At 37.8% G+C, this 12,672-nt stretch overlaps 1 non-coding gene across 1 annotated transcript; it reads right to left on the bottom strand.

The window, feature by feature from the left end:
- Nucleotides 1-11,389: 11,389 nt before the first annotated feature.
- LOC123461875 lies at nt 11,390-11,496 on the bottom strand. Its single transcript, XR_006637934.1, has one exon. It is a non-coding gene; the product is annotated as a U6 spliceosomal RNA (small nuclear RNA).
- Nucleotides 11,497-12,672: the final 1,176 nt, after the last annotated feature.

The following is a 12,672-nucleotide window of genomic DNA, read 5'->3' as shown; positions in this document are numbered from 1 at the left end:
CAGCCATGTTGTACCTTTGTTAGCCTCCTCTCTGTCTTCTCCCCTACACAGGGACCCTCCTCATTGTAGAATGTAGGTCATGCATTGTGGGGATAGCCATCAGTTATGGGTAAGAGGAAATGTCTTTGTGAATAGTGTTCCAACATGTGGCTCTAACAATCTTTCCCCCCTCTTCTGCAAATTTCCCTGAGCCATGATGGGTTTGTTTTATGTCTACTTCAGTGATGAGGTCTTGGGAGCTTCTGTGTCTCTGGATATCTGGTTTGGTAGGAGTTGAATGTTCTGTGTCTATCTCCTTCACCCTTGTGCTGGTACCAGGTTCATGAAGAAAGCAGCACTCTTTCTCATTTCCCCAATTGCTCTTAGTTGCAGTTGGGACCCTGGTAAGGTGCAATGGGCTGTTTCTCTCCTCAGGATTTGCATCCACCTGAAAAAGGGAAGCAAATTCTCCAATGGAGAGTGAAGTCAACACCAGATAAATGGTGGGAACTTGATAGTGGAGAGTGGGTTCATTTTTTGGATATGGTTCTGACTTGCTTTCCAAGTCCAGTTATGGGTTCCATTCTACTGAGCAGATCTGTTAGCCAAATCAAGAGCAGTTGATTTCCCACCATGCCTGTGTGCCACTATTGGACTTATGTGAGCATCACGTCAGGTTATTTGTTGCTGAGTAGCTTAGACCATGAGTTGCTTGGACAGATGTTGATCATTTTCCCCAAGTAAGTCATGTAACACCTTCAGGCACTAGATGAGCTGTCTAAGGACTGACTATCTTCCAGATTCTATCCAGATAACTCCATGTTCTGTAGGAACAGCACTTGGTAGAATTGAAAAATTTTTGGAAGAATATATTATATCCAAATAAGCATACTTTAAATATTTTAAAGAAATAAATTAGAAAATCATATGTCCTTTATATGTATTTGTATTTTATATTAAGTATTTCCCATTAGTGTAAATATTTTTAGTATTTTTTTAATTAAATAAAGATATCAACTAATAGGTTGAATTTCTTGGATAAGATCACCAGACAGTGATTTAGATTTATTCTTATCTTAAAGACTTATTTTACTAATCAAAAAATTTATAGAGTCAAATGATAATGAGAACACAACATACCAAAATCTGTGGGACACAATGAAGGCAGTTCTAAGAGGTAAATTTATAGCCTTAAGTGCCTATATTAAGAAATTAGAAAAGTCGCAAGAAAATGACCTAATGCTTTGCCTTAAAGCCTTGGAAAAAGAAGAACAAGGCAAACCAAAAAGTAGTAGACGGGAAGAAATAATAAAGATTAGGGCAGAAATTAATGAAATAGAAACAAAAAGAACAATCCAAAGAATTAATGAAACAAAGAGTTGGTTCTTTGAAAGGATAAACAAGATTGATAAACCCTTAGCAAATCTGACCAAAAGAAAGAGAGAAGAGACACAAATTAATAAAATCAGAGATGAACAAGGTAACATCACAACAGATTCCAGAGAAATTCAAAAAATTATAGGGACATACTATAAAAGCATATACTCCACAAAGTATGAAAATCTGAAAGAAATGGATGATTTCCTTGATCTATATGACCTACCTAAATTAAATCAAAATGAGATTAATCACTTAAATAGACCTATAACAAACATGGAGATCCGAGCAGTTATCAATAATCTCCCAACTAAAAAAAGCCCAGGCCCGGATGGATTCACTGCTGAATTTTACCAGACTTTTAAGGAAGAGCTAACACCATTGCTTCTTAAGCTTTTCCAGGAAATAGAAAAAGAAGGAATCCTACCAAACTCCTTCTATGAGGCCAGCATCACCCTGATACCAAAACCAGGCAAAGATAGAACAAAAAAAGAAAATTACAGACCAATCTCCCTCATGAACATAGATGCAAAAATTCTCAACAAAATATTGGCAAACAGAATACAAGAGTATATCAAAAAGATCATTCACCCTGACCAAGTAGGCTTTATCCCAGAGATGCAGGGATGGTTCAATATACGCAAATCTATAAATGTAATACATTACATAAGCGGGTTGAAGGACAAAAATCACATGATCATCTCATTAGATGCAGAGAAAGCATTTGACAAAATCCAACATCCCTTCATGATAAAAGTCCTACAGAGACTGGGAATAGAAGGAACATATCTCAATATAATAAAGGCTATTTATGACAAGCCTACAGCCAACATATTACTAAATGGGGAAAAACTGGAAGCTTTTCCACTAAAATCAGGAACAAGACAAGGGTGTCCACTGTCTCCACTTCTATTTAATATAGTTTTGGAAGTCTTAGCCATAGCAATAAGGCAAGAGACACACATAAAAGGGATACAAATTGGAAAGGAAGAGATCAAGTTATCATTATTTGCAGATGACATGATTCTATACATAAAGGACCCTAAAGACTCTACTAGCAAGCTGTTAGAGCTGATCAAAACCTACAGCAATGTAGCAGGATACAAAATAAATACACAGAAATCAGTAGCCTTCGTATATGCTAACAACAAACACACAGAGGATGAAATCAGAGAATCACTCCCATTCACAATTGCATCAAAAAAAATAAAATACCTTGGAATAAACCTAACCAAGGAAGTAAAGAATCTATACAATGAGAACTTTAAAACACTCAAGCGAGAAATTGCAGAAGACACTAGAAAGTGGAGAAACATCCCTTGTTCCTGGCTTGGAAGAATCAATATCGTGAAAATGGCAATCTTACCTAAAGCAATCTACACATTTAATGCAATCCCTATCAAAATTCCAAAGGCTTTCTTCACAGAAATAGAAAAAACAATCCAAAAATTCATTTGGAATCATAAAAAACCTCGAATATCTAAAATAATACTGAGCAACAAAAAAGAGGCTGGTGGTATCACCATACCTGATTTTAACCTATACTACAGAGCCATAGTAACAAAAACAGCATGGTACTGGCACAAAAACAGACATGTAGATCAGTGGAACAGAATAGAGGACCCAGATGTAAGCCCAAGTAGCTATAGCCACCTGATATTCGATAAAAATGCCAAAAATACTCATTGGAGAAGAGACAGCCTCTTCAGCAAATGGTGTTTTGAAAACTGGATAAATATCTGCAGAAGGATGAAAATAGATTCTTCTCTCTTGCCATGCACAAGAATTAAGTCCAAATGGATTAAAGACCTTAACATCAGACCGGAAACTCTGAAAGTGCTAGAGGAAAAAGTAGGGGAAACCCTTCAACATATTGGTCTTGGCAAAGACTTTCTGAATACAACCCCAATTGCTCAGGCAATAAAACCACAGATTAACCACTGGGACCTAATGAAATTACAAAGATTTTGCACAGCAAAGGACACAGTGAAAAAAGCAAAGAGGCAAGCTACAGAATGGGAAAAAATCTTCGCCAGCTATATATCTGATAGAGGATTAATATCTAAGATATACAAAGAACTCAAAAAGTTAACTAATAAGGAATCAAACAAGCCAATCAAAAAATGGGCTATGGAGCTAAATAGAGAGTTCTCAAAGGAAGAAATACGAATGGCATATAAGCACCTAAAAAATGTTCTACGTCACTAGTCATCAGGGAAATGCAGATTAAAACTACATTGAGATTCCATCTCACTCCTGTCAGATTGGCCACCATCATGAAAACAAATGATCATAAATGTTGGCGGGGATGTGGAAAAAAAGGAACCCTTCTGCACTGCTGGTGGGAATGCAATCTGGTCCAGCCATTGTGGAAAACAGTGTGGAGGTTCCTAAAGCAGCTAGAGATTGATCTACCATATGACCCAGCTATAGCACTCTTAGGCATATATCCAAAGGACTCATCTCATTTCCTTAGAAGTACATGCTCAACCATGTTTATTGCTGCTCAATTTATAATAGCTGGGAAATGGAACCAGCCTAGATGTCCCTCAACAGATGAGTGGATAATGAAGATGTGGTACATTTATACAATGGAGTTCTACTCAGCGGTAAAGAAAAATGAAGTTATGAAATTTGCAGAAAAATGGATGGACCTGGAAAGTATTATACTAAGTCAGGTAACCCAGGCCCAGAAAGCCAAGCGCCACATGTTCTCCCTCATATGGGGATCCTAGCTACAGATGACTGGGCTTCTGTGTGAGAATGAAAATACTTAGTAGCAGAGGCCAGTAAGTTGAAAAGGAGACATAAAGGGTGGAGAAAGGAAGGGAGGAGGATACTTAATAGGTTGATATTGTATATATGTAATTATAATGATTGTAATGGGAGGTAATATGATTGAGAATGGAATTTCAAACGGGAAAGTGTGGGGGTGGGGAGGGAGGGAACTACCATGGGATATATTTTATAATCATGGAAAATGTTAATAAAAATTTAAAAAAAAAAAAAAAAAGACTTATTTTACTACCTTTGTAACATCCAGAAAGGCCATGTAAATGCTGCAGTTTGTTAAGTCTTTTTATTTTATTTTATTATTTTATTTTATTTTATTACTTTTTGAGGTAAGGTCTCACTATAGCTCAGGCTGACCTGGATTTCATTATGTCTTCTCATGCTGGCTTCGAACTCACGGCAATCCTCCTATCTTGGCCTCCCAAGTACTGGGATTAAAGGCATGCACCACCATGCCTGGCTTGTTAATTGTTTTTTGATTTACTTGAATACTATGTTTTCTCAAATAGGATCACTTTGTTTTATAAGAACACAATCAACAACTATATCTTCATGTTTTTTTTTTTTTCTTTATTTCTTCCTCTATTCTCCTTTAAAAAACTAAAATAAGACTTCCGGTTAAGATGGCGGCGTAGGTACCACGCCAAAGCAGCCTAGGGGGGAAAAAGACCAAAAAAACTCAGCAAAATACACGCTTTTACTAAAAATTGAGGTGTATAGGAAATTGAGGCGGCAGCGGAGAAGTAGAAGAGTTATAGAGCATCCAGAGCCCGCACAGGCGGGAAAAGTGGCTCCAGCGGCTCAGGCAGCTCGGTCAAACGCCGCAGCCGCGGCGCAGCAGAAAACCGCCAGACCAGCTCGAGCTGCAGGAAAAGCCAGGTGCGGGATTTTCCCCTCACACCGCGCTCTCCGCAACTCGGGAAACGTGAGGGGAGAGCGGCAGCGAGCAGGGGAGGAGAAGACCGTGAGGTAGAACACGTGGAGCAGCGAGACAAATAGAGCAGCCGCCTGAGCCCAGCTCCAGCGAACACGGCAGCGGCCTGGGACCCGGCCACGCCAACTTGGGCTGACAGCGGGACCCAACCAGGAGCAGAGTTCGGCAGGAACTTCAGCGGCTCCAGCACCGGTACCAGCGGCCCCAGCAGCAGCAGACCCAGGAGCGGCAGCGGCAGCAGATCCCGCAGCAGCGGCTTCGGGGGGAACAGCGGACACAGGAGCGGCAGTGGCAGCTTCAGCAGCGGTGGTGGCTCCGGTGGTGGCAGCTATGGGAGCAGCAGAGGCAGCAGCAGCGGCTCGGTTTGCCCCGTAGGAAAAGCAAGTGCCCAGCTCCAGAAATCAGAACAGCAGCCCGACGACCCAGACAGCAACTTGACTGAGACCAAAATCACCCAAGGTAACTGGGATTGCACCAGGAAAGGGTCTCACTTGGTTACAAGCTGGCTTGGATCCCTCAACAGACCAGAAATCTAAACCTCTTTGTTGATAGAAGATCTGGTCATTATAATAACTACTCTTGCATACATACTTGGGGCTGTTTTTGACTGAATGTGTTTACTTAAATTTTAGAATCTACCTGTATTTTATTCCACTCAGCCTGCTTGAATACTCCTATAGCAGGGAATCTCAACCCCTAAGAACATCTTTATAGATACTCTGAGAGTCGTAAGAGCCACACCTAATACCTTAAGGTCCTACCCTGAAAATATATTACATCAAATCAATTGATACAGCTAAGAATACACAGCTAGCTAGAAAATCCAAGCATTAACTTAATCCAAGATGCAAAAATATATACATTATAACACAAGAAACACTAAAAAGCAAGATGATATAAATCCACCTAAAAGTATTAATGCATCAGAAATGTCCTCCAGAGAGAAAGAGTTAGAGGAAATGCCTGAGAAACAGTTCAAAAGAATAATTATAAATATGTTCAAAGAGGTCAAAGAACACATGAAAACAATCAAGGAAGAAATCAAAGAGGAAATCAAAGGAATCAAAGAAGAGGCAGGACACCAATTTAATGAAATAAAGAAGGCAATACAAGACATAAATAGGGAAATAGAAATAATAAAGAAAAACCAGTCAGAATTACTAGCAATGAAGAACACAGTTAATGAAATAAAAAACTCTGTAGAAAATCTCACCAGTAGGATGGATGAGGGAGAGGACAGAATATCTAAGCTAGAAGACCAGGTGGCAGACCTAATGAAGTCCAACAAAGAGAAAAACAAACTTATAGAAAAGTATGAGTGGGAATTTCAAGATATTCGGGACACTATGGAAAGATCCAATATAAGAATTCAGGGCATAGTAGAAGGAGAAGAACTCCACTCCAGAGGCATAGTAGGCATCTTCAAAAAAATCATAGAGGAAAATTTCCCCCTAATTGGGAAAGAGGTGCCAATACAGATACAGGAAGCCTTTACAACCCCAGCCAGACAAAACCCAGAAAGAACCTCCCCTCGCCATATTATAATCAAACTTCCAAACACACAAACCAAAGAAAAATTATTGAAAGCAGTTAGAGAGAAAAATCAAGTTATCTACAAAAGCAAGCCCATCAGGATTACAGCAGATTATTCAACACAAACTTTTAAAGCCAGAAGGGCTTGGAGTGATATATTCCAAGTTCTGAAAGATAACAACTGTCAACCAAGGTTACTTTATCCTACAAAGTTATCCATTCAAATAGATGGAGAAATAAAGACATTCCATGACAAAAGCAGGTTAAAGGAGTATTTGAAGACAAAACCAGCTCTACAGAAAATACTTGATAGAATCCTCCATGCTGAACAAAAGGAAAAGCACACATATAAGGAACCTAGAAAAAACAAGCTATACTCAAATACCAGTTAACAGAAGAGAGCACAGATAGAACCAGTAACACACACACACACACACACACACACACACACAAATGGCAAACATAAATACACACCTTTCAATAATACCTCTTAATATCAACGGTCTCAATGCTCCAACGAAAAGATATAGATTTGCAGACTGGGTTAAAAAGCAGGATCCTACAATTTGTTGTCTCCAAGAAACTCACCTTTCTACAAAGGATAGACATTATCTTAGGGTGAAAGGTTGGAAGACGGTGTTTCAAGCAAATGGGCCTAGAAAACAAGCAGGGGTTGCAATCCTAATATCAGACAGGGTAGATTTTAGTCCGACATTAGTCAAGAAAGATAAGGAAGGTCACTTTATACTGATTAAGGGCACACTCCAACAGGAGGACGTTACAATCCTAAACATATATGCACCAAACATGGGGGCTCCCAAATTCGTCAAACAAACACTATTAGAACTAAGGTCACAGATAACACCAAACACAGTGGTGGTGGGTGACTTTAACACCCCACTCTCATCAATTGACAGGTCATCCAGGGAAAGAATAAACAGAGAGGCATCTGGACTAAATGAGGTCATAGAAGGAATGGACCTAACAGATATATACAGGACATTTCATCCAAAGGCTGCAGAATATACATTCTTTTCAGCAGCACATGGAACATTCTCTAAAATAGACCATATATTAGGACATAAAGCAAATCTTAACAAATTCAGGAAAATTGAAATAATTCCTTGCATTCTATCTGACCACAATGGAATTAAACTACATATCAGTAGCAAGAAAGGCTATAGAGCATACACAATATCATGGAAACTAAACAATACACTACTAAATGATGTGTGGGTCAATGAAGAAATCAAAAAGGAAATCAAAAAATTTATAGAGTCAAATGATAATGAGAACACAACATACCAAAATCTGTGGGACACAATGAAGGCAGTTCTAAGAGGTAAATTTATAGCCTTAAGTGCCTATATTAAGAAATTAGAAAGGTCGCAAGTAAACGACCTAATGCTTCGCCTTAAAGCCTTGGAAAAAGAAGAACAAGGCAAACCAAAAATTAGTAGACGGGAAGAAATAATAAAGATTAGGGCAGAAATTAATGAAATAGAAACAAAAAGAACAATCCAAAGAATTAATGAAACAAAGAGTTGGTTCTTTGAAAGGATAAACAAGATTGATAAACCCTTAGCAAATCTGACCAAAAGAAAGAGAGAAGAGACACAAATTAATAAAATCAGAAATGAACAAGGTAACATCACAACAGATTCCAGAGAAATTCAAAAAATTATAGGGACATACTATAAAAGCATATACTCCACAAAGTATGAAAATCTGAAAGAAATGGATGATTTCCTTGATCTATATGACCTACCTAAATTAAATCAAAATGAGATTAATCACTTAAATAGACCTATAACAAACATGGAGATCCGAGCAGTTATCAATAATCTCCCAACTAAAAAAAGCCCAGGCCCGGATGGATTCACTGCTGAATTTTACCAGACTTTTAAGGAAGAGCTAACACCATTGCTTCTTAAGCTTTTCCAGGAAATAGAAAAAGAAGGAATCCTACCAAACTCCTTCTATGAGGCCAGCATCACCCTGATACCAAAACCAGGCAAAGATAGAACAAAAAAAGAAAATTACAGACCAATCTCCCTCATGAACATAGATGCAAAAATTCTCAACAAAATATTGGCAAACAGAATACAAGAGTATATCAAAAAGATCATTCACCCTGACCAAGTAGGCTTTATCCCAGAGATGCAGGGATGGTTCAATATACGCAAATCTATAAATGTAATACATTACATAAGCGGGTTGAAGGACAAAAATCACATGATCATCTCATTAGATGCAGAGAAAGCATTTGACAAAATCCAACATCCCTTCATGATAAAAGTCCTATAGAGACTGGGAATAGAAGGAACATATCTCAATAAAATAAAGGCTATTTATGACAAGCCTACAGCCAACATATTACTAAATGGGGAAAAACTGGAAGCTTTTCCACTAAAATCAGGAACAAGACAAGGGTGTCCACTGTCTCCACTTCTATTTAATATAGTTTTGGAAGTTTTAGCCATAGCAATAAGGCAAGAGACACACATAAAAAGGATACAAATTGGAAAGGAAGAAATCAAGTTATCATTATTTGCAGATGACATGATTCTATACATAAAGGACCCTAGAGACTCTACTAGCAAGCTGTTAGAGCTGATCAAAACCTACAGCAATGTAGCAGGATACAAAATAAATACACAGAAATCAGTAGCCTTCGTATATGCTAACAACAAACACAAAGAGGATGAAATCAGAGAATCACTCCCATTCAAAATTGTATCAAAAAAAAATAAAATACCTTGGAATAAACCTAACCAAGGAAGTAAAGAATCTATACAATGAGAACTTTAAAACACTCAAGCGAGAAATTGCAGAAGACACTAGAAAGTGGAGAAACATCCCTTGTTCCTGGATTGGAAGAATCAATATTGTGAAAATGGCAATCTTACCTAAAGCAATCTACACATTTAATGCAATCCCTATCAAAATTCCAAAGGCTTTCTTCATGGAAATAGAAAAAACAATCCAAAAATTCATTTGGAATCACAAAAAACCTCGAATATCTAAAATAATACTGAGCAACAAAAAAGAGGCTGGTGGTATCACCATACCTGATTTTAACCTATACTACAGAGCCATAGTAACAAAAACAGCATGGTACTGGCACAAAAACAGACATGTAGATCAGTGGAACAGAATAGAGGACCCAGATGTAAGCCCAAGTAGCTATAGCCACCTGATATTCGATAAAAATGCCAAAAATACTCATTGGAGAAGAGACAGTCTCTTCAGCAAATGGTGTTTTGAAAACTGGATAAATATCTGCAGAAGGATGAAAATAGATTCTTCTCTCTTGCCATGCACAAGAATTAAGTCCAAATGGATTAAAGACCTTAACATCAGACCGGAAACTTTGAAACTGCTAGAGGAAAAAGTAGGGGAAACCCTTCAACATACTGGTCTTGGCAAAGACTTTCTGAATACAACCCCAATTGCTCAGGCAATAAAACCACAGATTAACCACTGGGACCTAATGAAATTACAAAGATTTTGCACTGCAAAGGACACAGTGAAAAAAGCAAAGAGGCAACCTACAGGATGGGAAAAAATCTTCGCCAGCTATATATCTGATAGAGGATTAATAACTAGGATATACAAAGAACTCAAAAAGTTAAATAATAAGGAATCAAACAAGCCAATCAAAAAATGGGCTATGGAGCTAAATAGAGAGTTCTCAAAGGAAGAAATACGAATGGCATATAAGCATCTAAAAAAATGTTCTACGTCACTAGTCATCAGGGAAATGCAGATTAAAACCTCATTGAGATTCCATCTCACTCCTGTCAGATTGGCCACCATCATGAAAACAAATGATCATAAATGTTGGCAGGATGTGGAAAAAAAGGAACCCTTCTTCACTGCTGGTGGGAATGCAATCTGGTCCAGCCATTGTGGAAAACAGTGTGGAGGTTCCTAAAACAGCTTCAGATTGATTTACCATATGACCCACCTATAGCGCTCCTAGGCATATATCCAAAGGACTCATCTCATTTCCTTAGAAGTACATGCTCAACCATGTTTATTGCTGCTCAATTTATAATAGCTGGGAAATGGAACCAGCCTAGATGTCCCTCAACAGATGAGTGGATAATGAAGATGTGGTACATTTATACAATGGAGTTCTACTCAGCGGTAAAGAAAAATGAAGTTATGAAATTTGCAGAAAAATGGATGGACCTCGAAAGTATTATACTAAGTCAGGTAACTTAGGCCCAGAAAGCCAAGCGCCACATGTTCTCTCTCATATGTGGATCCTAGCTACAGATGACTGGGCTTCTGCGTGAGAATGAAAATACTTAGTAGCAGAGGCCAGTAATTTGAAAAAGAGACAAAGGGTGGAGAAAGGAAGGGAGGAGGATACTTAATAGGTTGATATTGTATATATGTAATTACAATGATTGTAATGGGGAGGTAATATGATGGAGAATGGAATTTCAAACGGGAAAGTGTGGGGGTGGGGAGGGAGGGAATTACCATGGGATATATTTTATAATCATGAAAAATGTTAATAAAAATTAAAAAAATAAAATAAAATAAAATAAAATTAGAGAGAAAGAGGCAGACATATAGAGAGAAAGGGTACATCAGGGCTTTTAGCCACTGAAAACAAACTCCAGACACCTGTGCCACCTCATGCATCTGGCTTTAGGTGAGTACTGGAAAAGCAAACCCAGTTCCTTAAGCTTTGCAAGCAAGTGCCTTAAACACGGAGCAATCTCTCCAATCCTTTTTCTCCTCATTTACTTTTCACTTAAAAATACAGAATGCTTCACAGATTTGCATGTCATCTTTGCTCAGGGGTCATGCTAATTTTTTCTCCATGGTTCCAATTTTGGTATATGTGTTGCTGAAGTGAGCAGAATTTATTTATTTTGAAACATCACATTTCTGTACTGCTGAGGCTGATCTGAAATATGCTATACAGAACAGGCTGGCCTCATAGTATCAGATTCATGGCAATTTTCCTAGCTCTGGATTTCAAATACAAGCAGTATAGTTATATAGCAACATAATCAGTCATCTTCAATTTATTTATTTATGATTAAGTTGAACTTTGAATGGACATATCATGTGTTGGTACCGTCATTTTCCTCTTTTTGGCCGCATTCCTCTGAGGGTCCTCTGCCGTGGGATTGCAAGTGTTCACCATGGGGTTGTTGGTTATGAGTTGTGAGAGCAGCTGTCAGTGACATTTTTAATTTCACTGAGTTCAAATGCTGTATACAACACATTTTCCATACAGTCATGCAAAACCATCAGTACTAGAAACAATCACTACAAGCTCTAAAGAGAATATTGACTTGTTTTCCATATCATGGGAAACATTTTAGGTCATTAAGGTAGTTATTGTGATAATCAGTATTTTGTATTGTGAATATGCATTTGCTAAATAACTTTCATGGCTGTGTGTACGTAATATGTCTTTACTGAGATTTGGCATTTTAAGGAACTACTTTGACAGGGTGGTCCAGTTTAAACTTATTTTGGAAGGCTACAGATATAGTTCATTTATAAAGCACATATTTAGATTGCTTGATGCCCTGGGTTCTATAGCAAGCTCTACAAAGATAAATTTCAAACTCTTCCAAGGAAGAAACCATAAGTACTTGCCATCTTAATTAAAGTTTATTTCATCATTCAAACACCTCAGAACTGAGATGTCTTGAGATATATGCAAGCGTTGAAAGACACCATCAAAATAAATGGTTCTTATTAGGTAAGTTAAATGTACAGATCAAGGAAATTTCACAGAACTTGCCGTCCCTGTGGTTATTTTTAAAAGATATTTTATTTGTGTCATAACAAACTGTCATAGGAAGCCAGTTTTGATTAAAGTGAACAACACCCAAGGAAGAACAAATGTTCTTACTCTATTCCCTGCTGACATTACAAATATACTGAAATCTGAAAAGCGAGCATGTTTGAGTAGAATGAAATACTCCTTTAAAATAATAAATATGGGTTAGATGGTGAGTGAGGAAAACTAAAATCACTGGAGCCTTATGAAAGTCATATAAGAACCAGTTAAACTCAGA

This window comes from Jaculus jaculus, chromosome 6 (assembly GCF_020740685.1).
Source record: "Jaculus jaculus isolate mJacJac1 chromosome 6, mJacJac1.mat.Y.cur, whole genome shotgun sequence".
NCBI lineage: Eukaryota > Metazoa > Chordata > Mammalia > Rodentia > Dipodidae > Jaculus > Jaculus jaculus.
Note: the sequence above shows the minus strand (reverse complement) of the source record. Positions and strands in the feature narration are given on the sequence as shown.